Raw genomic sequence first — 27,043 nt, forward strand, 5'->3', positions numbered from 1 at the left:
GGTCTGGTACCCCTAGGGCCCCAGCAATTATTTGTTCTTAATTTATTGTGAATCATTGATTTATGTATATGTTCCTGACTTCTAATCTCATAAAGAGATTACTAGAGTGTGTCTAGTAATAAATACATATATATTTGATATATATACCTGTGTGGTGTCCTTTCATTTAGTAATTCAAGAGATTATAAGGTAAGCTGATTTACATTCCTCTAAAGACTTAGCCTGAAGGCTGCTCTCCACAGCTACCACTAGGATAGCTTTCTTTAAAAGGTTGTCTTAAACCTATCTACCATAAGAGTCGAATTGTACTGGTGCAAGGTGGCCACTTTAACTAGTGACCAGCAAATACCAGGCCAACTTCTCACAGTTCTATACTCTTAATACCCCCTTCCAGCATTTCATTTAATTGGTCCCAGGCTTTTTTCAATTAAACATGAATATTTTCCCAGTAAATTGCATTCTAATTTCCCCATTATTCTAATATAGTTGCCCTTTGATTCTTAAATGAATTGTCAATTATCCCAGCATACCATTCAAAATACTGCACTATTCTCCATTTCTGGGGCAACCATCAGTTCACATTCATTTTCCAGACTGCTTGCATGACACAATTCATCTCTAGTACTCTCTACACAAAATCACTTCCATTGTACTACTTAGCCTTCTATTTTGGTGTCAATTTGCCATGCTCGTTGATTTTTACCACTCAATCGCCTATTGTAGTTTTCATAATGAGAACCTAGGAAAAGTTGTTAGTAAACAACCCCAAGGACAGCTGTATCTTCCTGGCACTGCTGATCTCAATGCACCTCCACTAACTACCATCCTGCGCCCTATCGCGCCTGATGAAGAGGGGTCATGCCTCATGGGTCCAGGAGGCAGCGGTGCCATGGCAGGGGTGCATACATGGGCGTTAAAACATTCTAGGGAGAAATAGGGCCCCTCTCACAATGTTAGGATTAGACCTGTGCTTATGTAGGGTTCCAACTGGGGTGGTATGATGAACAAAAGAACAATCGGTTTGACCCAGAGCTATTGACTGGGGGTGCATGTTCGATTTGCTCTGCATTCTGTACATCATCTGTGTGTCTTTTGCTTCCTCGCCCTAAGTGCACCGGGTATGCCCAGATGTGGGACAGGGGCACACTGTGCCACTGGATTCAACCTAGCCTGGCTGATGAGGGGTGATGCCCCAAAACCAAGTCCCAGGATGCTTGTTTGCGGTCCGGGAGGACCTAGCTTGGCAGTTCGGGCTGGACTGTTACCATGAGATGAAGGGTCTAGACTGATTTGCATATGGCTGGGTCTAAACTGGGGTGGCATGGTGAGCAAAAGAACGATGGATTTAACCCAGAGCGGAGACCAAGTACATAGTCCACTATGTCTTGCTTAGGTTGTTTGAGAGGTAACTCCCATCCCTCCTTCACTAAACACAAGGGACCCCTAACTGGATGCCCAAACAAAAGTTCAAAAGGGCTGTAGCCAAGCCCCTTCTGAGGGACATCTCTGTAGGCAAAGAGAAGTCAGGGCGACAGGACATCCCATTTTCACCTAAACTTTTCTGGGAGGCCCATAATCATGCCCTTCAGGGTTTTGTTGAACCTTTCAACTAACCCATTGCATTGTGGGTGATAGAGTGTGGTGAATTTGTAATTTACTCCACACTCCTTCCACATTGCAGTAATGTAACATGACATGAAGTTTGCACCTCTGTCAGTTAAGACCTCCTTAGGGAAACCCACTCTCGAAAAAATTCCCAGGAGGGCCCTGGCCACCACAGGAGCTATGGTGGTTCAAAGGGGTATTGCTTCTGGGTACCTAGTGACATGGTCCACCACCACTAGAATACATCTGTGCCCAGATGCACTTGGAGTTCCAAGGGACCAATTATGTTAATCCCAACCCTCTCAAAGAGAACCCCCACCAAAGGTAGTGGTATTAGGGGGCCTTTGTGGTAACACCTGCCTTACCACTGGTTTGACAGGTAGTACAGGAGCGACAAAATTCATTTGTGTCCTCTGACATGTGAGGCCAGTGAAAGTGAGGGACAAGCCTGTGCTAAGTCTTACTTTGACCTAGGTGTCCTGCTAAAGGGACATCATATGCCAGTGTCAGTAGGAAGCCCCTAAACTTCAGAGGTATGACCAACCTCCTGGTGGCACAAGGTTTGGGGTCTCTGCCCTCTGAGTAAAGGAGTTGTTCACCCCAGTAGAACCTGTGGGACCCACTGGCACTCCCAGCAGCCTCAGCAGCAGCTTGCTGTCTGAGAGGTTCAAGAGAGGGACAGCTGTGCTGCTCCTGACTCAGATCTACCCTGGAAGGGCTCCCTGCTCCAAGAACTCAACCTGTTCAGGTTCAAGTTCCTCTGAGACAGTTCCTTCACAGGGACTGGGTACATCTCCCTCAGGAGACTGATCCTCACTCTGAGTCTGGGGGAGGACACTGCCTTACCCCTACTGCTCCTTCTCTTGGAAGGCACCTGGTCCATTTTTCCGGGATCAAGGGCCTGTTCAGTTGAAGACAGTTTGGCCTGTGACCTAGTCACAACAAACACATCTGCAGAGATGCCCAACATTGCTGCATGTGTCCTGAGTTCCACTTCAGCCCATGCTGAAGTTTCCAAATCATTGCCCAATAAGCATTCCACAAGGAGGTCTGAGCTAACCACAACCTTCTTAGGGCCAGTTACCCCTCCCCAGCTGAAATTAACAACTGCCAAGAAATGGTCTACCCTGACATTGTTAGCATTGATCACTTGGTACATCTCACCAAGTATGATCTGATCAATGATCAAAAGATCTTTTGTCACCATTGTGACACTTGCTCCTGTGTCCCTATATGTCATGGCCCCCTTACCATTGATCAAAGGCTGTTATCTGTATTTTCCCAGATTATTGGGGCTTACAAATAGAGAGACAATATCCATGCTTCCATCACAGACAAGAACAGCCTGAGCTGGAGCTATGACTAGGCCAGAACCCATCTCAGATCCCAAGGTTACCCTACTATACCATTGCTCCCTGTACCACCACTTGGAGCTGAACTAGGGGGAACGGTTGCCTTAGGGCCAGTGGTGGTGGTAGGAGGATCCTTGGCCCTTGAACAATTGGCATCTCTTGTCCAATGGGTTTTCTCCTTACACAGGAAGCACCAAGGTTTCTTTTTGCCTTTACCTTTGTTAGACTGTGACCCCCCCCCCCCCCGATGCAGGCTTTTGGGGCCCTGATGAAGACTTCTGGTCTTTAATCTTTTCCCCACCCTTATCTGAAGGTGCAGCATCTTGCTTCTTCTGGTCACCGCCAGTGGTCTGGGTTTTCGGCTTCACCCTGGTTCTGACCCACCTATCTGCCTTATTTCCCAATTCTTGGGGATAAGTCAGATCAGAGTCAACCAGGTACTGATGCAACAACTGATTTTGGCAATTATTAAGGATCTGCTTGATCATACTCAAATTGTAAAATCCTTTGAAATAATTCACTTTGCTGCCAAGTAACCAGCCTTCCAGAGCCTTAGTAGCACAATCTACAAAGTCTACCCAGTCCTGAGGCTGTGCCTTCTGGGTGTATCTGAACTTAATCCTGCACTATTCGGGACTGAATAATTGTCAGCATCCTCTTCTCTAACAGTGAGGAGCGTATCTCTACCTTTGTCAGCAAAGGAGAGCCACAAGATAGCTGCCCACTGCTCTTGAGGGACCCTCTGTACTTTACAAGCACTATCTAAAGCAGTTATCCATTTGTGAATGTCATTCCCACCATAGTAGGGAAGGACTATCATGCTCAGGTTCCTATGATCATAAGTATATTCCTTACTTCTAGAGACACTGTTGCTGCCACCATGGGACTCTAGTCCTAATCTATTCCTTGCCTTCTGGAGTTCCACGGATTCCTTATCTAGGGCCAATTGCTCTTGCCTGAGCCGAAGCCTGACTTTCTCAAGCTCTAGAAATTGGCACTATCTGTAATAAGAGTTATCTCTCTTAAGAGATATGGAGGTCCCTGCAAACTGTCCTGAATGATACGATTCTGCAAAGGGAGACCTAGATCTCCTAGGTAAACTCTGCACTCTTTCAGGAGGAGTAAAGAGAGGGCCATTGATGCCTTCTCCACCCTCTTCCTGTAGATCTGAGATGTCCAGGTGGGAATCATCTTGATCCTCCTGGCTAGGGTTTGAGTGTAGGTCAAAAAAACGTTTCACCTCCTGTCCTGTTCTCATTCCATGCCCCACCCACTCTTTCTACCTCATCTGACCCTGGGGTCTTCCTAAGGTCATCTAAGAGTAACACCTCAATGAGACGTTGGGTGTTAGCATTTCCCCCTGTTTTCAGCTTCCTAGAAACACACAATTCCTGAAATGCAAATCCAATGTACCTAGAAGGCAGAGAGCCACTGGCTTCCCCTTTAGAAGACATAACTAAGTGTGGTGTGGTGTATGCACCTACCTACCCTAGTGGGAACTAAAGTCTCTTAGGTTAGAGAAAGGGTGTGCTAGACCCTTAACTTACGCAACCCTAGGTTCAGTAGAACTTACTTATTCTAATCTTTAAGTATTATATGTGCCTAATACTTTTAGTGGTTTTCAGTTAATCATTTCAAAGAGACAATGCAGGCTTGAATCCCAACCGCTGCACACCAATGTGAGAAGTTGGCCTGGTATATGCTGTCCACTAATTAAAGTGGGCACCTTGCACCAATCCAAATGACCCTTATGATGTATGAGGTCAAAGATAACCTTTAGAAAGCTATTGTAATGGTAGCTGGTGTCCGACTGGAGCACCAACAAGCCTTGGCAAAAGCAGCTCATGCAGGAAGGTTAAGCAGGTTACGGTGTGGGCCAGCAGGGTCCAGGGAACTCACCAAGCAATGGGGAGTCAGGGCACGTCTGGAGCAACCAGGAAAGCCCAAGAGAAATCAAGATGACCCTCAGGAGGACCCACAGGCCGAATGACCAGGAGTCGCGATGGGACCTCGAGCAAGATTGTAAAGTACCAGCCCACGGAGCACTCGGTGCGAGGAGGCCGGAGTTCTTTGGTGCAAATACTGCTCAGGATCAGGACTTCACAGAGTCCAATGCACAAGCTATGGAATTTGCCATCAAGCATATGAACTTGCAAACAGATGCAGTCAACAGGGGTTCGGGTTATGCAGTCCCCACGAGGGATACTGACCTCAATCTTGCTGAGAAGGCAGATAAACCTCAGGAACTTTCGTAACCCACCTCCTGTGTTGCTGGAGTCTGCAGAGTTTGCAGGAGCTCAGGAGCAGCAGATCGGTCAGTTGCGTTGATGTGCCTGCTAATGCAGGGGAGTTACTCCTTCACCCCAAGGGAGATTCTTCAGTTGTCCTTAGTGCACCACAGAGCCTGTATGGAGCAAGGGCACAGACAAAGCATTGAATGGAGAAAGAAGCGAAGTCAGGCCCAGTCGAAGTCCAGCAAAGTACCGAGTGTCCAGGCGGTTAAAGGTCAGTGGTTTCTTCTTGTAGAATCTTGTCCAGGTAAAATCTAAAGTCTTTCAGCCAGGTAAGCCCTTTTGTACCCACTGGAGAGGGTTGGACAGATTCAGGGGACCCTCCTAGGAGAGGGGCAGGACAGAGGGGAGGTTACTCCCATGTCCTTTGTCCAGTTTCGCACCAGAGAAGGAGATAATGGTTCCCAGAACTGGCTTGAGCTAGACTATGCACAGTGACACCTAATGTGCCCTAGGTGCAGACTTTGAGGCACTCTCAGAGTGCACCCACCCAGCCCCAATACACTAAATCCTGTCTGGGAGGTGGTCACACCTCCTTGTGACAGGATGCCTATTGTGCTGCCTTCCTCTGCCCGAGCTTGCCTCAGCAGCAGGAGGGCAGAAATGTGTCTTTGATCTGCAGCATACATTTTGTGCTGTCTGGGTCGAGAAGGCTGGCACTGGATAGACCAGTGACCCCATGAAGCTCGCTTCTGAAGGGTGGAATCATATCTCCCACACTGGTGACCGGTGTGGAGGTATGATTCCAAGGTTATAATGCACCTCTACCTATATGTCCGGCTGATTCACAGTTAACCCAGGAGAATGGTCTCTGAAGGCTACAGAGGGGCTCTGTTCATGCAGGGGCACCCTCACTCTCACTGAAAACCCAGCACCCTCAGGATTGATAAGGTCTACACCAGGGCAGGAAGTTCGAGGAACAACTAGGGATACAACCTGCAAACTGACGGATGTAAGGGGGTCAACAGTAAATAAAGGCCTTGTAGAGACGGCTTCGGGGAGGGACCTTCCTAATAAGATAGTAAAAAAAAATCCAAAATTACATCTTCCCCCAGAGTCCACTCCCTATGTGGTGATCCTGGCAGGGGTTAAACCTCTAGGTGGTGACAAGCGTGAAGATTACTGGGAATTGAAAAACAAGTGTATCTACTGGCTTAATCGAAATCGCCCCCTACCTCAGAATGTCTCAACTGAGATACTTTTTGCCAGAAGAGTGGATTGGGTAGGCCCTAAGAATAAATCAATCAAGGGAGATTGTATTGTAATTAACTTTAGAGATAAGAGGGCAGTTGAACATATTTGTAATTGGCAGAGGTCCAATTCCAATACACCTATCCTCCCATTACCCCTGTCTTTCTTCTATTGTGGCCACCTACAGCCTACCTTGCATGCGTGTGGACAATTTGACCCAGACAATGAAGATAGGACCCATTGTCACTTAAATGCACAGGATGGGTTCGATAAGTCCTCTGGTTTAGAGGACTGTGATTGACGACGACTCAGGGCTAGGAAAGAACTACATAACCCAGACCAAGCCTCTCCCACGGAAGATAATAGATGCAAATCTATAAATATGAGTGCTAATATTAGTGATTGTTGCCCTGGTAGTGAATTTAATTCGCAGATTGGCCCATTATTACTGTGTATGAATCAGATGGGGGCGGCATGCGAAAAAGTTATAGGGGACACAATGGATGTTTAATACACTCCACAAGCAGTATAAGTGGCTTAGGACAAATTATCAATGTCAGTTCTAAGTCCAACATGGGTACATGTATGGAAGAAAGCTTGAACTACCCTGAGAGAGGCAGCCAAAACATCTCATTAGGGAACACAGTAACTAATATGGGGGGAAGTAAAGGAAAGAGCATTTTGTCTATTCTGTCGTGGAATATTGCAGGCCTAGGCTCCAAAATTGAAATTCCAGAATGGATGGCCTTCATGACAAAATATGACATCTGCCTCTTCCAAGAGACTTGGTCAATTGACCCTATACACTGCAATGGTTATATCAACTTTTATGTTCCAGCACAAAAAAGCAAAAGAGGCCGCCGCTCTGGTGGCTTAACTGTATGGGTAAAGCAGGATATGGGGAATCATATAAAAGTAGGCCTTAAATCCAGCAATGATATATTATCAATAAGAATAACCCTCCAGTCTGGACTCAAAGTGGAAATCTTCAACGTATATGCACGTGGTCTCCCGGGGGGAAAAAAATCTCCAGTTGTACAAGAACTTGAAGACACCCTAGATCTTCTGCCACCTAATATGCTGCCTCTAGTAGCAGGCGATTTTAATACCTCTTTTGAGCCCCTTGGCCATGATATATCACAACTTACTGATGAGGAAGACTCTAGATGGGGAATTCCGCCCTTAGAAATTGCTCCCATAAAAAGATGGACAGAGGCTGCAATCCAGCTAAAAGGTTTGTGCCTTGGTAATCACCTGAGGGCAGCAAACGGCAGATGTAAATCGGATAAATGTGCAAAGAATACCTTTGACAATGGTCGCAGGGAGAGTCGTATAGACTATCTTCTTGTCCATGTAAAGCTCTGGGCAAATTTCATTGATATGAGTGTTATTAATCGCATTGAGAGTGACCATCAACCACTTGCGGCGCTGTTTGATCAACCTCCCCAAGGTGGAGTACCAGCGCGGCAGATGAACCCCGCGTCGGATCAATTTTTGGCCAACAACCTGCGTCATTTAAAATGGGATAGGATCATAGAAGATCCAACATCATTGATTGCAATTAAAAAAGAAGTAACTGATGCTCTACAACCCCTTGAAACTATGGTAGAAGGCATGTGTCTCTACCAGTCTGTCGTAGTAGCACACAATAAACTCTTTGAGGGATTGAAGAAATATTTTACCAAAACTATTCCTAAAAGACACCCCAAGCACTGTAATACCGTGGGTTGGTACAACACTGATTGCAAGGAAGCCCGAGCCACACTTGGCAGAGCCCTAAGGGCGAAAGATGCATCCCTAGTAAAATTGGCCAGGACGCATTATAGGAGATCAATATATGAAGCAAAAAGAACGTGGGATAACGGAAAGTGGAAAGATCTCCTCGAAGCTTGTAGATCTAGGAACAGTAAGCAATTCTGGGATATCTATAAGTGGGACAGGGCACCCCCAGAATAATGTGGCTAAGAATGCGTGGATTGACCATTTTAAACCACAGTATGCAGCTCCCAGTGAAGAAGTAAATCCAGGCGATATCTATTGCCATGTGTACTATGTAGAAGAAATATTTCATTTAAAAGATGTAGAACAGGCTTTAGACAAAGTGATTAAGGGTAAAGCTCCCGGCATGGATGGAATTCCTGCAGATGTGTTCATCAGTGAGAGACACCTATGGTGTAAGTATATTATGCGCCTTGCAAATGCAATCGCTCAGGGTGCTGATATCCCTGCCTCATGGAAGGGAGCAGAAATAGTCCCTGTGTTTAAAAAGGGGGACAAGTCTATTGCGGCCAACTATAGGCCGATTAGTCTAATAGACTCAATCCAGAAGATCGTGGCCCGCCTATTTCTACACAAGATCTTATCATGGGCTGAAGAACAGGACATCCTAAGCTCCGCGCAGGCAGGTTTTCGCCGGCGGACAAGTACAATCGATCAAATCTTCCGTTTTGTCATCATATATTGGAAGACAGTGATTTTAGGCAAGGGTGCATTATATGCCGTTTTCGTGGACCTAAAAGCAGCATTTAATCTGGTTCCACGAACCAAACTTTGGGATGTCATGCGGGAGATGGGTTTTGCACCTGAACTCCTTTCTGTAATCATTCGCTTGCATGAGGGTAACGTGGCTCGGGTCCGCTGGGGGGATGTGGGAGAGGTGACGGAAGACTTCCCGGTTGGCAGGGGTGTGAGGCAGTGGTGCGTCTTGGCGCCTACCCTGTTCTCGCTCTTTGTCAACGGTGTGGTCGATTTTCTCTCACAGACCCCCACCGATGCACCTGTTTTGGCTGGATCATGCGTTCCTATCCTCATGTTTGCGGATGACACGCTGATTATTTCCAAAACCCCAAGTGGCCTGCAGAAGGCACTTGGACGCTTTGAAGAGTTCTGCAAATTGAGGGGTTTGCTAGTAAACACTGAAAAAACCAAATTTATGTCTTTCAATGCACACAAATCATTTGGGGGGAAAATACTTATGAATGATTTACCCCTGGAGGAGGTAACCTCCTTCACATATTTAGGCATTACATTACAGAAGGACATGTGCTGGGACTCCCAAATGGACCGAGTGATACTATTACATAAACAAAAATCAGGTGCTCTCCTAACCAGATTTAATAGTTCACACACAAAGCCAATTTCACCAGCTCTGGAAGTATATGGGACAATGGTACTGAGCTCATGTTTATACGGGTCTGAACTCTGGGGTTTTAGTAATTTGAACAAATTGACGATGCTTAAAAATGCATTCTTACGTAAAATTACAAGCCTCCCTGTTAGTACACCATTGCGCCCTCTATTGTTAGACTTAGGGAAAAAGCCATTGGCACACCTTGTAAAGCTCCGTCCACTGCTTTATTGGCGTCGCCTTTGGTGTACCGATGAACTCGAGCACTATAAGTGCGGCTTCATGGATATAATTAAATCTAATTTATCTCACAATATTCATTGGTTGCGCAGTATCAAGTCCCTCCTGAGCAGCATAGGTCTGATTGAACTATGGAATGACCCACAAAATGCTATCTTCCCTTCCAAGAACAAATTGAAAGCTATTTATTGGGAATGGGTCTATATGATAGAAACCACGCAAGGCCTTTCCTCTCACCTAACAGGCCGTTTTCTTGATCTTAAAACCAGACCATTGCTTGAAAGATATTGGGACATAATAGAGAGGCCCTCCGACCGCAAGCTATATTTTCAGCTACGGGTGGGCACTCTACCGGTCGCAGAATTTACCGCTAGCTGGGAGAATGCCCAAAATAAAAGCAATAAATGCTATAAATGTATAGAGGAATGTGAATCTGTAGAATACTTGCTATTTTTTAGCCCAATGTATATGTTACCCCGAAAAACTTGGATAAAACCTGTTTGTAAATCGTTGGGTATTAGGAATTATCGTATAGCTGTTCGCATTCTGAGCACCGACTCTGCTCCTTTTATTTGCATAGCAGTGGCCAAGTTTCTAGGGTGGGCCTGGGGTATACGGTCTAAAGCCTTGAGACATGATGGTAATTTGTAGAAATCAACCATAATTTTACAAATTTTATCTAATGTTTATTTTAAGGATGGAAATAAATACATAGTAATTTTACACATGTGCTAGTTAATTTTGTGAATATTTGTATAGGTTTTAGATCAATTTTAGCTTACTGACGGTTGAAATACTGAATTTAATGCTAGTCTTAAACATTTTAGGTAATTGATATGTTATTTGTGATATGTTTGTATGTGCTTTTATGACTCAACTGTCGAATAAAGCTTGATTGATTGATTGATAAGGTCTGCTATAGGGGTGACTTATAAGTTTTAAGTTTAGTGACCTATAGATATAGTGAACCTATATCTAAAGTAAGTGGTACAAGCACCAGCTTACACAGGCTGCAGTAGCAACTCTGTAGTTCCATTTTGCATGGCCTCTCATGGATGGCATAATACATGCTTCAGCCCATGGGATACCTCTGGGGTCCCTATGCCCTGGGTACATGGGTACCATATACAAGGGACTTATAAGGGTACCCCAGTATCCAGTCTGGAGTGTACCAAAGTACATGCATGACAATTTGAAGGAGAAAGCAGATATACTGGGGTCCTGATTAGCAGGATCGCAGTCAGACTAGTCAAAAACAGTGCAACATCAAACAAAAGGTGGGGGTAACCATAAGAAGCAGATCCTACTTTCCTAAAGAGACCATCAGCATTGATGTGGTCTGATGCCGGACTGTGTTGAACTGTAAAGTCCAATTCCTATAGGGAGATGGACCACCTCAACAGTTGGTTTTTAACCCCCTTGTCTGCATGAGCCATCTGATGGGCCTGTGGTCTGTCTGAACTAGGAAGTGAGTCCCAAACAGGTATGGTCTCAACTTCTTCAGTGCCCAGACCACACCAAAAGGTTTGCTCTCAATTGCACTCCACCTCTATTGCCACGGAAGTAAGCTCCTACTAATGAAGCCTACTGGTTGATCTAGGTTCTCATCATTCAACTGTGCTAAGACCGCCCCTATGTCATGCTCTGAAGCGTCCGTCTACACTATGAATTGTTTGGAAAAATCAGATGCCTTGAGGGCAGGTGCTGGACATATAGATTCCTTGAGGGTATGAAAGGCTTTCAGGCAAGCCTCTGTCCACATCACCAATCTGGGCTGCATCTTGGAAGTCAAATCTCCGGTAGTACCCTGTGAGACCCAGGAAGGCTCTCACCTCTGTTTGAGTTTTAGGTAGTTGCCAGGCCATGACAGTCTCAATCTTGGCTTGGAGGTGCTGCCCCTTGCCCCCACGTATGAGGTGAACATACTAGCCCTGATAGTCAGGCCTGCCTGTTGCAGGGCCTGAAGAACCTGCTGGAGGTGGTGTAGGTGTTCCTCCCAGCTGGAACTATAGACAGCACTTTCATTTAAGTAGGCAGCACAAAGGTTTCCTTACCAGTCAGGACCCAGTTGACCAACCTCTGGAAGGTGGCACAGGCATTCTTTAAGCCAAAGGGCATCACGCAAAATTGGAAGTGGTCTTCTGGGGTCAAGAATTCTTCTCTTTGGCTCCCTCCATCAGAATGATCTGCCAGTACCCCAATGTCAAATTAAATGTACTAAGGAATCTGGCAGCGCCCAACCCGTCGAAGAACTCATCAGCTTGGGGGATGTTGTATGCATCAGTCTTGGTGACGGAATTGAGACCCTGGTAGTCCACACAAACCTAAGTTCTGGAGAGGTGCTTGGTGGGGCAGCCTTTGGTACCATCACCACTGGGCTCTACCAGGGACTAGTGGAGGGCTCAATCACCCCTAACACCAGCATGCAGGATACTTCCCTTTTGATACTGGCCCTCACCCTATCTGGCAACCTATAAATATTGTTCTTCACTGGCAAGCTCTCTCAAGTGTCAATATCATGGACGCACAGGTGTGTGAGTCCAGAGGTGAGGTAGAACAGAGAGGCAAACTCTCCCAGCAACTAGTAACAGTCGATCTGCTGCTTTTTGGTCAGAGTAGAAGAGAGGTTAACACCTTCCACTGACCCATAATGTTCATGGGCAGATAGGAGGTCAGGGAGAGGCTCACTCTCCTCTTCTACTCCCTCATCTATCACCAGGATCATGCTCACTTCGAACCTCTCAGAGTGAGGCTTAAGTCGGTTGATATGGATCATGGTTAGTGGGTTCCTAGGGGCTTGAAGATCCACCAAGTAGGTAGACTCCACCTTTTGCTCCTTTATTTCAAATGTGTCAGTCCAGAGATCCTGGAGAGCTCTGTGCTCTACTTGCTCCATAACCCATACTTCTGGCCAGGTTGAAACTCCACTAGAGGGGCCTTCTGATCATACCAAAGCTTCATGATTTCTTGACTGGCCTCAAGATTACTTTTCACCTTCATCCAGAAGTGATGCATCTGGTTGCAGAGGGTCAGCATGTGGCTGACCACATCCTGGGCTTGTTTCCTGAGAGCTTGCTCCCACCCTTCCCTGACTAGGCTCAGAGGTCCCTAACAGGGTGCGTATAGCTCAAAGGGGCTGAACCCTACTCCTTTCTGTATAATTCCGAAAAGAGCAGTATTAACTCCAAAAAGAACAGTATTGACTCCAAATCAGCAGCACATGTGTTAGTATCATTTGTAAGATAAAGAAAGTACTCAACCCTCTACTGGCATTACTGCTCAGAGACCATGACCCAAAGAAAGAGAACTCAAGGAAGAAGGGGGTGCTTAAGGAGTCCAATTATTATTCATTCAAAAATTCAGAGTTCAATGTAGCTCAAAGTCCTTCCAAATTGTTTTCACTTATAAGAGATCTTCTCATAAATCCAATATGAAGCAGGAGCCATGATATGATTTTCAAGCCGAATTAATTTTATTCTTTATAACATCCAACAGCAGCCCAGCCAACGCATTTCATCTCAACATGTGACCTCATCAGGGATTTTGAATTGCTTCTAGTAAAGCTTCCTGGATAGTATACGCCAGAAAGGAGAAGATGTATATTTTTATCCCTAGCAGGACCTTCAAAAATCATGTAGAAGGATGCAACACCTCATCCATGTGAGGCCTTCTTCTCGACGAATGGGCCTTACATGGATGGGAAGAATAAAGAAAATTGTGTTTAAAAATCATATCTCGGTTCCTACTTCATATGGCATTTATTAGAAGATCTCTTAGGTGTGAAAACAATTTTGAAGGACTCTGCTCAAAATTGAAGTCTGAATTTCGGAATTAGTAATTATTGGACTCCTTAAGCACTCCCGTCTTGCATAAGTTCTCCTACTCCTTTCTGTGGCTCCTCCTTGTAGGCAAAGAGATGGCAGGAACGGAGGAAGTCCCACTTATGCCTCATGTGCTCAGGCAGGCCTATAATCATACCCTTCAAAGGCTTGTTGAATCTCTCCACAAGACAATTTGTTTTGGGGTAGTAGGGTGTGCTGAATGTGTAGGTTACCCCACACTCATCCCTCATGGACTTCATGTATGCTGACATGAAGTTAGTGCATCAGTCAGACGCCACCTACTTGGGTAACCCCACAAGGGTAAAGATTTCATCAGAGCTCTAGCTACCACCGGTGCAATGACTGTCCTCAGAGGGATGGTCTCTGGGTAGCAAGTGGCATGGTCCACCAAGTCCAGGACAAACCTGTTGTCTATGGCTGTCTTGGAGTCCAAGGGTCCTGTGACGTTGATGCCCGCCCTTTCAAAGGGGGTGCCAATGACTGGTAATGGGATCAGAGGAGCTTTTTGCTTTTTCGAGGATTCCTCCCTTGCTTGGCAGGTGGGACAGGACCTAGAGAAGGCATCTGAGGCTGTCTTTACCCAGGGCCAATAAAAGTGGGCAACAAGCGTGGCAAATGTCAGGGTCAATAAAAGTGGGCAACCAGCCTGGAAAATGTCTTCTCTTGCCTTAGATGTCCTGCCTGTGGCATATCATAAGATAAACCCAGTAGGAAGGTCCTGTAACACTGGAGGACCACAGGCACATGGGCTGTCCCAGAACCAGGAGCCTTAGGCTCACTATATAGGAGATCATTCTCCTAGTAGATCAGGTGATCCCCAGAGGCATCACCTGCTGCATGAGCTGTGGCCTACTGCCTCAAGCCCTCAGAGTGGGGCACTCTTTTTGCATCCTGCAGAATAAATACCAGGTAGGCCCACCTTCAAATTTATAATCGCCAAGCTCAGGCGGTCACCCAGGGCGGCAATGTCCTCCCTGGTTGGTTCAGGAGCCTCCCCCTCAGGGACCTCATAAACCTTGACCATGGGATCTTCAGTGGTTGAATTTCACACACCCCCTGCCCCTCCCCTACTTGACAGCTGTCTGGGCCATTGTTCCAGGCTCCAGGCACCCTTGATTCCCTTCATAGGCAGCCGTAGACCGCGTGGTACACGGACCCACTCAGTCAATTCCAAAATCTTCAAGTGTGTACTGAGCTCTAGCTCCCTCCAGCCAGTGTGCTCCAGGTTGTTGCCTAACAGACAATTTACAGGCATGTTAGGGCTCACAGCAACTTTCAGCGAAACTGAGACCTCCCCACTCAAAAGGAACCAGTGTTACCAGTAGATGGCTCTGACATTGTCGGTGACTATGACTTGGTGGAATGTGTTTGGTAGGACCTGCTCTGCAGACACCAGCTGACTCTTTACAGAAGTAATGCTGGCTGCAGTGTCTTGCAGAGCCTCTACCCGTTGCCCAAAGATGGTGACCCACTGCCAATACTTGATAGCATTAGCTGGATTATGGGCTTATGGCACATCTCCTTATTCCCAGGGCACTAGGATTACTTCTATCTGTTACCTAAAGTTATCTGGGACGATTTCCTCCCAGAGTGCTACACTCATCAACCCAGGTGTCTGCTCAGAGCCTCTTGGGACATTTGGAGTTGCCATTGGATTGCCATTACTTGTAGCCTCTGGTTGCTTGGCACAGGACAGTCAGGCTTAACTTAGAGGCAATGTGTAAAGTATTTGTGCAACACTTCAGATAGTAAATCAGTGAAAACACCCCACAAGATGATTCCACATCAGGTTAGAAATATTGAGCTTAATTTAATAAATAAAGAAAGTAAAAAATTACAAAAGTCCAATAAGTAGAACTTGAGATATTGAATTTGAAAGTGAAAAATTGTGCCAAGAAGCACAAAGAGCTATTGGGGGATATCTGGTTGCACCATACCGGGACAAAGCCAAAAGCTCGGTCTGAGCAGGATAGAACGCAGGCTGGCTACAGGGAACCAAAGTATCTTAAATCCTAGATCTGAGAGTTGTGTGAATCCATGTCGAAAGAGCATCGCACAGCAGAGGCAAAGTGTCAGTTCCGAGATGTGGTGAGGCTGCTGTGCAAGGTCCTCGTGCATTAGCGTTGAGGATCCTGTCGACGGGGCTTGCAATGTGAAGCCCGGTGTCGAGGATGCATGGAGCAGTTGCGGCGATGCGTAGGTTCTGATGAGTGGTAAAGCTGCGATGCATAGCTTCATTGTTTAACCTGATGCAAGGAGCGTGCGCTGGGCAAAGAGTCACATAATGGCCTTTCCAAAGGCGATGTGTCATCCCAACATGCGAGATGCAACTGCGGTAGAAGCCTTTTGCGACGGATCCAATCCATGCATCAGCTGCAATGCATTGGTTGTGCTCGAAGATGCCCTGCCCAGCTGAGGATATGTGTTTGTTCTGCTCGAGGATGTTTTGCTAAGCAGAAGATGCATCGGTTCCGCTGGTAAAGCAGCTTGGGTACAATTCAAAGGGTCCAGGACTGAGGTGGCACCAATTGGCAAGGTAGACTCAGGGATGGAAGAGACCAATTGCTGGGGTTGGAAGCCCATTTTGTGCCTGAGGCTTCAGATGAGGAGGTCAGCCAGCTAGCCTTTGAAGTCACTCTGGGTTCAAGTGAACTGCAGATTGAAGCATCAGATACTAAGAAGGTAAAGTGGGTGAGTTTTCGATGTGGAAAGAATCAGAGTGAGATTTGGGTTTTAACAGATTGGAGACCTGTTGTAACTGATGCTATGCTTTCTCTAATATCCAGGTACTTCCATGGTTCTACCCACGTAGGACGAGATGCCATGATTTACACCTTTAGAAATTATTGGTATAATCCCCATTTCCATGTCATTGCAGAGAATTCGTGTCAACCGCTCATCACTTGACAGCACTTAAATGTGGAGCAAAAGAACAGCAGTGACCATTAGTCACATAGGAAGTCATATGCAGTTGGACTTTGCAGAAATGCCTATGTGCAATGGACTTCATCACATATGTGTAAATATGTCTCTCTTCCTGTTGTGTTCAAGCATACCAACCAGGAGGTGAGTCAGTTTCACTGTTGCCAAATTAGTATTAGGGAAATTAAGGCCACATTTTGGACTACCGGTTTCCAAGGATTACAATTGCGAATTTCTATTAATGAAATCATTAAAATTGCTGTTTATAGCTTTGAAATTTGACCAGAGATTCCACTGCAGTTACAAACCAGAAGCTTGAGGCATTGTGGAGCAACTTAACAGTACTCTGAAATCCTAATTGACCAAGGTGTGTGCCACTACTTCTTACAAATGGCCTAATGCTCTTTCCATTGTTCTGATGAGCCTTTAAAGCATTCCTAATTGAAAGACCTGCCTTTTCCCGCATGAAGTGCTGATGGTGAGAGCCACGAGAAATCTGCCAGTGCCTGTGTCAGCACTTGTGAATATAACAGATGATATGGTTCTTGACTACTGCAAAGGATTGGATGATGTGCTGATTTCTGTTCCTTTTTAGGTTGACTTGGCAACTTCATCTGCAAAACAAGAGCTCTGCCATCACCTCATTTGAGGCGATTGAGTTTTGGTGAAGAAACACATCAGGAAAACGTACCCTGAGCCACTTTGAAAAGGACTAATTCAAGTGATCCTTGTGAGAAACACTTCCATTAAGTGTGGTGGATTGCCCCACTGGATACATACCGAGTGAGAATAGACGGTAAAGAAGTAGTGACAATAACCACCGATTCATCAAGTCAAACTCAAGCTCAGAATGGATGTTCAGTGGGAGAAGACAGTATGCAAAAGTCTCAAAGTCAAGATGTGACAATTGCATAATTTGTGGTGAATGACCCAAGAATAACCCCAATCAATCAAGCAGCTGAGTATGCACCACAAACTGGAAGAGTGTACAAGCACTTCGGGTTCATAGAGTGTGGAGGGAAGAGAAGTGGCTGAAAGCTCTGAGAGAGTGAAAACCGCTGTAACAGAAGAACGAATCCCAGAAAGGATCAGGGAAGAACTACAGCCAATTGAGCAAAGTGCTAGAGACAACCAGACGGGAAAAGAACAGAAACGAAGAGTGCCAAACCAAACATATTCTCCTGAGTCGACCTACTTCATTAAAAGTGACCCTGATCCAAGGGCCTTTGAATCTGAGCATAATCAAAGTATGTTTGAGAAACCCCCACAAACGATTCTACTGCTGTTAAGGATTGAACAAAAAATTTGATTAATGAACAAGTGGCATACTTTCAAAAAATCCTGTTTGTACCTTGGGTATCCAGACGAAGATATTAGGTTCCCATAGGTATCCAGTAGAGGAGTGGAATTTCCCTTTAGGCATCCAGTAGAAGTTGTAGGTTTCTGATTCTAACATTAACAATAAATGACAGATTTACAGAGTTTGACTTTCACAGTAGTGTCAACGTGTAGATTTGTAATCTTATTTGAGTGAAAACATGGTGTCATCCTCACTGAAAAGTTGTAAAATGATACACGTAATCTTGGCACTATTCATAGTAGATTTAATATGAAAAAATTACACAAAGATGGCTCTGAAGGGAATTTTTCAGACAATGTTTATTTTAGATTGTTAAGTGAGTATTTTAAAGTCATATACTATTTTAAAGTATTTTAAAGTCAAGCACTTTCATATATGCATGTATCTTCCTGCATCTTTGGCAGCTGGGGTTACTTATCAATATTTGCCTCTCACTTATTCATTGTCCTGCAGTATAATTATCAATTTGTTTTATCATCAAGATCAATTTGAGTATTATTTGTTTTAATTTTAAAGCGCCTTTAGATGATTTGCCTATGTTTAAAAAGTTTTCAAATCTGAATGCAGGGTTGAAGTCTGTAGAGATTATGAATCATTATGTGAGGTCTATCACACAAATTAACATGGCCAACCCAACTCATTTTAAAGCTTAATGTGCATTGACTAGGGCTGGGAAAGATTTTATATAGGAATTGAATGAGTAAAAATAGAAGACTGAAGAAGGAGTAAGGAGTAAGGAAAGAAGAAAGAAATGGTTAGGGAAAAGGAAGAAGAAACAGTTAGGGAGTTAGAAATACGGCCAAAAACTTAGCTTGGATTCACCAAGGAGGGGAAATGTATTGTGGTAAAAGGGAAAGATCAGGTTCAAAGGCCAAAAATGTTGGGTTTAAGTGATTGTGTACAAGAGTTCAGAGTAATGGGTGATTAAGTTGTATCAGGAAAGAACCTGTGATTAGAGGAGTTTATTATGTGTGCGAAAAGAATGCCTGTTTTCAGCTTCACCAAATTGGGTAGGCAGTTGTTATTTAGCTTTAGTGTTTCCTAAGGTATATTATGTAGATGAAATAGATGATTGCAGGATAAGAGCTCCCTGAAAAGCTAAGCATAGCGCTTCTCAAATAGCAGGCAATATATTTGGAGCTATAATACCTTCTGTAGGTGTAGTTTTAAATGATTTGAAGGTAAGAAAGCTGTTTCCTTAGATAAGTTATTTGGCTAAAAGCTGTCATAAGCCACTGGCCTGGTTACCAGTTCATTCCAATGGGACGGGGACGCTAGTTCCACAATGCTCTAGAGACTTGCCCTCTGTTTACAGGAGGAGACACTGTTCCGGTGGCAAATTCCAGAGGGAAGGGGGTTGGGATGGAGAGAAAATGTAGAGTCAAATATGCTGTGGCTTGTCTACTCAACAGCAACACTGCAGCAGGCATACACACCAGTCTGATCAATGGTACCGGCAGATATGGTACCTATAAATAAACAAATAATAAGGCTTAAGTCTAGTATTAAATCTATCTCTTAAGGTATCACCTCACAAAAGCTTTTCAAATCTAAACCAACCTTTAGTTTTGTTGTTGTTTTATTTTTATTTAGATTGCCCACAGAGGATCTTCGTCAAACTTTTTGAAACTGTAGTGAGTATGATTTCAGCATCAAACCCACAGACAAATTTAGACAGGGTTAGCTTCACCCAAGGCCTCTCTGGGAGAGCCCTGCCAACAGTATGTACAAGTTGAACAACAACACCGGCTACCTTTGTCTGCAGAATGATGTCGCGACTAAGCTCAGCGCATAAAAAAATTAAGTCTGTTAATGCCGCTTTCCTTTTCTTCTTGTTCTATTTTCCATCCAGGTGCGTGACTTATGCAAGATGTTCTTTGCGGGGAGGTAGAAGCCGGAGGATCAAGGGAGCTGGCAAGGCAGAATCCTGGAAGAGGGGAAACAGGTAAGTGGCAGGCGAAGAGGCTAAGCGAAGGGAAGGAGTGTGGACGGATTTAAATAAGACTGCTTTAGAACATTCATAAAGGTCACATTCTAATTGTTTCTAACAAGGAACAGGTGCAGATGATTAACTTGATGAGGCTGTCTTCTACAAGGTGTTTCAGAATGTTCACAAAGGTGACATTCTAATTTGTTATAGCAAGCAACTGGTGCAGGGTATTGATTTGATGAGGGCTTTCTTCCAGAATGTTCATGTTGAGGTTATCTATGGTGGCTTGATGCTTATTCTGGTAGAGTTTTTGGATGTTTCTGTGGCACCTGAAACCTGACCTTGCATATGCATGGTAAAACATTTGTAAAAGCTATTGTGCCTTTTCAAGCAAACCGGGGAACCGCAGCTGCAGCTAGATATTACCAACATGAGGTAATATGGTAAAAAGTCAGGGTACAAGGCGTTTGTTCATTCATAAGTGTTGGACGAATTATGAGTCATGCCAGTATATTGTGACAGTCAAGAGAGGTGAGCTGAGGTAGGAATCCTGACACTAGCTGTTGTTTTAATCACTGAAAATGCAATGCCTATGGCCATATGAGTTGGTGTATTGCAGAACAGGCTTGTTTTAGGCATCTTTTTAGAGGGCACAGTCTGCTGCATGCTTTGCTTTCATAAGTGTGGCACTTATGCGCAGAATGCAAGTAACCGGATAAACAACGAACATGGCAGAATGCAACACAGAGGAAAAGGAAGTAACAAGGAGAAATAATTTCATTTTCAATTTATTTAAAAAAGAATGCATAGTGAATTAAAACCATTACACATTCCCACTTTTTATCTAGTGATACATAGCAACATTTTTAAAAACCAAGCAATCAAACAAGATGCTAGTTTTCAACGATAGCAAGAACTGAAAACAATGCGCGTTGATAACAGTGTAAGTGAGGCAATGTGTCTGTAATCTCTTTGGTGGCCAGCTAATGAATACTGAGTGCCCATGCGTATCATAAAAACTCATTCCCAGCAGGTGTTCGGTACACAATTAATAAAACTAAGATGGCTAAATATGCCAATGTTATCTCGTTTGTTGTCCAATTAATTAAACTAAAGAGCTAATAAGTACTAAAGTGACAGTGTTTTTCTGTAAGTCTTTTCCAGCAGATAATAAATGGCATAAACAAATGTTGATGCAGTCACGTTGCTGTCCGACTGGGGGGTTTAAAATGACAGTGCTTATCTATATAGTACCTTTTCCTACAAGCGATCTTTGGTGTGATTATATGTTTTCCCCAATAGTTTTACCTTTGTGCAAAACATTTCCAAGAATGTGACAAATCATGCCTTTAGCTGCATGTTCTCGGGATTAAGTGCTGTGATGAGGGCTTGTCCGCACGACTGTATCTTTTTAAATTGGAAATGTTTATGTATAGGCCTATACCTATTTAAACATTACAATTAAGTTCTGTTACCATTTTTTAAAATACATGATTGCCAAACATGCTGTTCTGGTCAGGCAGGTCTTACTGATCTGGAAAGGTATCCACAGTGTGATTATTGGAAATGGGAGTGGGGGTTTTGAAGAACATTTGGAGTCTATTGCCTTTTGACAAATACTCCCAGCTAGGATATACATGACAAAAGATGTTAGTGATGGCCCATTACAGAGCGGCATGCTGCCACTCATTTTTTTCCACTTAAAACAAAGCACTGCTATCAGCATAATGCTTCTTTTGGCCAGAACTTGGTGCCCCGCTGGGGTCACTTGAGGCCCCCCTAGGGGGCACGCCTACCAGTTAGAAGAGCCATGCTTTAAGGTCATGTGTCGTTCCAATCCCTATGAGTTCCACAGGGCGGTCCAATGTTGGCAGCGGGCTGGTCTACTTCTTCACAGCACACAGAGTTCCTCCTGTTTGCCCTCGCTGGGCTGGGCTAGACTTCAGTCCCCAAATGCTCCAATTCCAATCAGAGCTCTGCATGCCCCCTCCTCCTCTTAGATAGTGCAGCACCGCTCTCCTCCTCTCCTCACAGCCCAGATCCTGCTGCATCCACACCGCTATGTGACAATTTGGTGCCCAACTTCTCAGGCTCCAACCCTTCTGGTGCCCAAGGGGGCTGAGTCCACTCAATTCGAGGCCAAATGGCAAGCAAAATGGAAAGCAAACTGAGAGGAGTCCAGCTGACTGTGTGGCTTGTACAAGTTGTGCAGCTGAACCGGCTGGGTGGCTGAGTGGCGGCAGTTGGGGTGCGACTCCTGTACCTTTCGTGCCTAAATGTGATGTGGGACTATCCCACCGGGTCTTTGGGATTACAGATCTGAGACAAATCCTGAAGTTGCCGAGACAGCGACACAGTCCCCAAAGAGCAACAGCACCATCTTGATTGCTGGAAGAGCGAAGCATGGGAGCGTCTGAGAGAGCCGGAGCTGAAGAGCTCTGTGGTCTACCCCTGAAGCCCACTGAGGAGAGGGGAACAAACTGAGGGCCCCGGTGAGACGGCTTCAGACCGAATGTGGGCGGAGGTGGAGATCGCAACTACAGCAAGGTAATGCAGCACAGCGAGTGGCCTTGAGGCGGAAGCCGGAGAATCCTGCGATCCTGCTCCCGAGCCGAGGCAACGCTGGGAGTGCCGCCCCCAGAGGCCTACGACCGCTGTAGGGAGACCTGGGAGCTCGGCAGATGGGGCGATCGCGCAATAACCACTCCACGCTGTTAGTTAGCGTAAAAGGCCATTTATTAGGACAGGGTTGAACAACATATGACACAACATCAATAAACCCCCAACAATCCCCAACCTCATGTCTCTCATCCCTCCATTCAATCCCACACTCCAATTACTCACTCCTACATCACTCAGCGACCTCTTCACTTATCCCATTCGCTTCCTCACTTCTCTTCCAACCTCCTCCATCCTCTCCAGCCATCGCAGTCCTGCATGACGCACCCCCACCTTGCACCTGTATCCCCCTCCCCGGAAGGGTGAGTATGCCCATCATGGACACCCCCCTCCCAAGTACCGCCAACCAGGAAACCCCCGGAGGGCGGTTACCTGCCCCACCCCACTCAAGTGCACCTTTCATCCTCAAACCCGACGATACCAAATGGACTCATTCCACAATTTACTAATAACATCCCTCAATTCCATCATATAATATGCATTGCCCATGTATGAAAGGTGCACCCCGTCGTCCCTGAAGAGAAGGGGCTCCTCGAGCCGTAACCCTGTGTGAGCAATCATTTTGATATCATTGTTACCACAAAAGACTCGCATTGCCCTATTCAGCTTTCTCCGTGCTCTTTCGACTGCTGCGGGCTTCAATGCCCCCCGCCAGATCCGGCGCGGTACAAATTCAGTCCAGACAATACAGGCGGCAGCCAGATTGCTTCGCATGGCTTCCAAGTCCCATTGCATCAAATGTAGAAGAGACACCCCGGATTGCTTCACCAAGTCATTTTCCCCCAAGTGGATAACAATCATGTCTGGGCAGCCCCTCTGCGACACTTTTTTCGTCAGCCAGGGCAACAAAGCTCCCCAGCGCATCCCGCTCTTGCCCCACCAATGTACCTCATGGTGACTGCTCTGCAGGCCAAGGCTACGACCGTACACCTGCCTGTCCGCGTATTTTGATGTCCAATGAACAAAGGAATGTCTGACAATCCAGTTAACCGTCTTAGCTCCCGGACCCCCAACGCAACCTACGAAGGAAAAAGAGATTAGTACAACGAAACAAACCACCACCGCCCCCAGCAGCCCTACTGCTTACCCCAGCTCACACGCCAGCCATCATTTCCACACATACCGCTCACAACAACGAGACCTCCCCCTTCCAATCCACCTAATCCTCTCTCAAGACCACCCCAGCCGGGCTGCTGCTGTCGCCGTGCCAATACGAAAAGAGTGAGTCCCCTACAGTGCAGGGTCCCTGCCCAAACGTCATATTCTACACCGCCAGCAGCTGAAACGCCGTCACCCGCTTGTTAGAGGTATGGCAAAAAATCTCTCCCACGACGTTCGTGCCTGCTGACAAAACGCACTCCACTCCCAAACCGGGCAAGCCCCTGCCCAACCACTCTCACACAACCATACCCACTTGCCTCTCCCCACCTGACCCGTTTTAGAATGACTCAACCAGATACCCAATCGTGACCCATCCAACCTCACTTCTTCGAACAGCCTGCCAGGTGCGCCCCTAGCCCCCAACAACTCAGACACCCAAAAAGCCTCCAAAAACATCCAAATCATACACAAACGGAACAATGCCAACTCGCCAACATCATAACAACACTGCTGCAACTCCGCCAATAGGTCAACCAACAGGTCAAACGTGATTGCCTCCCGCAGGGCCCCTCCCCCAACCTTCCCCCTCTCCCTACCCCAGCCTTTCAACATTCTGCTCAGCAATTCACTTCTAGCTGGGTCAAACCCCAAATACATCATACTATAAAAAGAAATCCCGCCAATTTCCCTGCAATAGTAACCTGCGACAAACCTCTGTCCATACAGTCTAAAACAAACTGTATCACTCCCTGCTCACATCTGTCCAGGGACATACACCAAGTCACACTAGTCCATCCAAGAAAAGCGCCGAATTCAGACCATGCCAAGCGATAAGCGTGCCTTGTAGAGTCAGCTATAGACTTTTCTACCAGGCACACTACTCTCACTCCCCCCAGGCCCAGATACCCTCCAGCACCTTGGTCTTGCAAGCCTCCGCTCCCGGCGCCAGCCTCCTGAAGCGCTGCCACTGCAAACGAGACAATGCATCCGCAATGTCATAGCTTGAGCCTGGGACATGTTGCGCGCGAAACAGCACATTGAAACGCAAACAGAGCAGCATAAAACTTCGCAGCAAGCGCAGCACTCGCAGATCCCTTGCCTTCTGATTGTTTACCAGGTCAACCACCGTCCTGTTGTCCACATGAAATAAGACCGATCTGTTCTGAAACTCCTGGCCCCATACTTCCAGCGCGAGCAGCAAAGGAAAGAATTCCAGAAACGCGATGCTCCTGCCCTGCTTTAACCAATGCTCCGGACATTGCTCCGCACAACACCTCCCGTCCCAGAAAACACCGAACCCTTTAGCACCAGCAGCGTTCGAAAAGATCTGCACCTGCCACATCATCCTGTCGTCCACAAAATCCAAAGACACACCATTGAAGTCAGCCAGGAAACAATGCCAAATCTGCAAATCCGCCCGCACGCCCATCGAAATCCTGACTCTGTGATGAGGGAGCACCGCCCCCGACATAGCCATGCCGAGACGTCTGCAAAAAGTCCTGCCAGCCCGCACCACTCGACACGCAAAGTTCAACAAACCCCAGAGCCGCTGCACCGTCCTCAAATCAATCCTCCGTTCCCCCATCACACGCAGCAAGAATTCCTGCATCTCCCCCACTTTCTGTTTAGGCAACCGTGCCGACCATGCCACGGAGTCCAGCTCGATACCAAGGAATGTCAGACAACAGCTGGGCCCAGCCGTCTTCTCTGGCGCCAAAGGGACCCCAAAATCACAGGCTAGTCGCTGAAACTGCCCAAGAGCCTCCTCGCACTCCCCCGTCTGACCTCGTCCCACAAACAAGAAATCATCAAAGTAGTGCAACACCAACCGGTACCCACTTCTGTCCATGAAGGCCCACTGCAAAAAGGAACTGAACGTTTCAAACAGAGCACAGGATGCCGCGCAGCCCATGGGCAAGACCTTATCAACAAAAATCGCCCACCCGAACTGCATTCCCCACAACGAGTAATCCGCCGGATGAATGGGAAGGAGACGAAACGCCAATTTGATGTCGCACTTTGTCAATTCCGCCCCCCCGGCCGCACACCTGCACCAAGCCGATCGCATCATCCACGGATGCGTACAACACCTTTGAATCCTACACCACAATGAAATCGTTCACTGATGCCCCCTCCGGCCAAGACAAGTGATGTATCAAGTGAAACTCCCCTTGCTCCTTCTTGGGCACCACCCCCAACGGAGAGATAATAAGGTCCAGCATCGGCCATGTGTCAAAAGGACCCGCAATCCTACCTTCCAACACCTCCTTCCTGAATTTTGACTCCACCACTCCTGGCAATTCTTTAGCAGACCTCAAGTTCTCCGCCCATCTCTGCTGCCTGGGACCCCGATACCCCACACGAAACCCCTCAGTAAACCCCCAGTGAATTTTCATCGCCGCCTTCCTATCAGGGTACCTAGAGAGCCATGGACCCATGGCCTCCACATCAACCGGTGTAGGAGCCTTTCGGCCCAGCCTGCCCCCGTCCTTTAGTAATCCGCCACTGCTCAGAGGGAGTGGCCAGCGTGAAGCACTGCGTGATTGGGTGGCGTCCGCCGCACATAGAGCACTCATGCTTGAATTTGCAAGGGTGCCGTGTGCAGAATCCCTTATTAAAGTTCCAACATGCCCCTGTGGTGGCCCCCCCAAGCTTAGGTGATTGTCCCGCTGTCCCTGAGGGAAAGGTTTGCCCTCCCGTTCCTCCTGAAACACCCTGCCCCCCCGCCCCAGACTGGGCGGGACGTGGTTGAAAAGACCGATAAGCAACCGGAAGCCTGCTGGCCATGTGCGTAGAAGCTGCCGACTGAGTGGAGGACATCCATTGCACCCAAAGTTCCTGATCCACCTCCCCCCACGGCTTGTGCGGGTTAACACTGATCCTAGCCCTGAACTCCTCATCGTAACTGAGCCATGCAAAGCCGCCAAAGTGCATCTGCGCTTTGCGTGTAATATCCATATACTTCAACAACGCTATCGCCCGATCCAGATGTTTCTCGCAATGTATGCTAGCGTAGATCAAAAACGCCGATGTCCAATTCTCCATATTCACCGGTACCCTCGGCCGCCTAGTCAACTCCCATTCTTCCTCCTTCGAACCCTCCTTGGCCTGAATCTCTCTGCGCAATAGTTTGAAAACGTCCACATATTCATGTTTTCAAATCCTAGACCTCGTCTTCTCAGATAAGTGCAACCCTAAGGGCATAGCCAGGCCCTTGTACGGCAACTTCTTGTGATGTTTATCCCCCGCCTCCTCTTGCCCCTCCTGCTCCCCTGGCTTGTCAGTCTGAACACCAGCACCCACCAACTGCTTTCCCCCCCTGCCGACTCTGCCACCTTGACCGGCACTCCCACCTCCCAAACCGACCCATCCCCAACGCCCACCGACCGGCAGGCCTTTTTCC

At 46.6% G+C, this 27,043-nt stretch overlaps 1 protein-coding gene across 1 annotated transcript in view; it reads right to left on the minus strand.

The window, feature by feature from the left end:
• LOC146821009 (visual pigment-like receptor peropsin) overlaps nt 1–27,043 on the minus strand; it is a 737,141-nt gene that overhangs the window by 136,858 nt on the left and 573,240 nt on the right. The window lies entirely within an intron of this gene.

This window comes from Triturus cristatus, chromosome 6, assembly GCF_964204655.1.
Source record: "Triturus cristatus chromosome 6, aTriCri1.1, whole genome shotgun sequence".
NCBI lineage: Eukaryota > Metazoa > Chordata > Amphibia > Caudata > Salamandridae > Triturus > Triturus cristatus.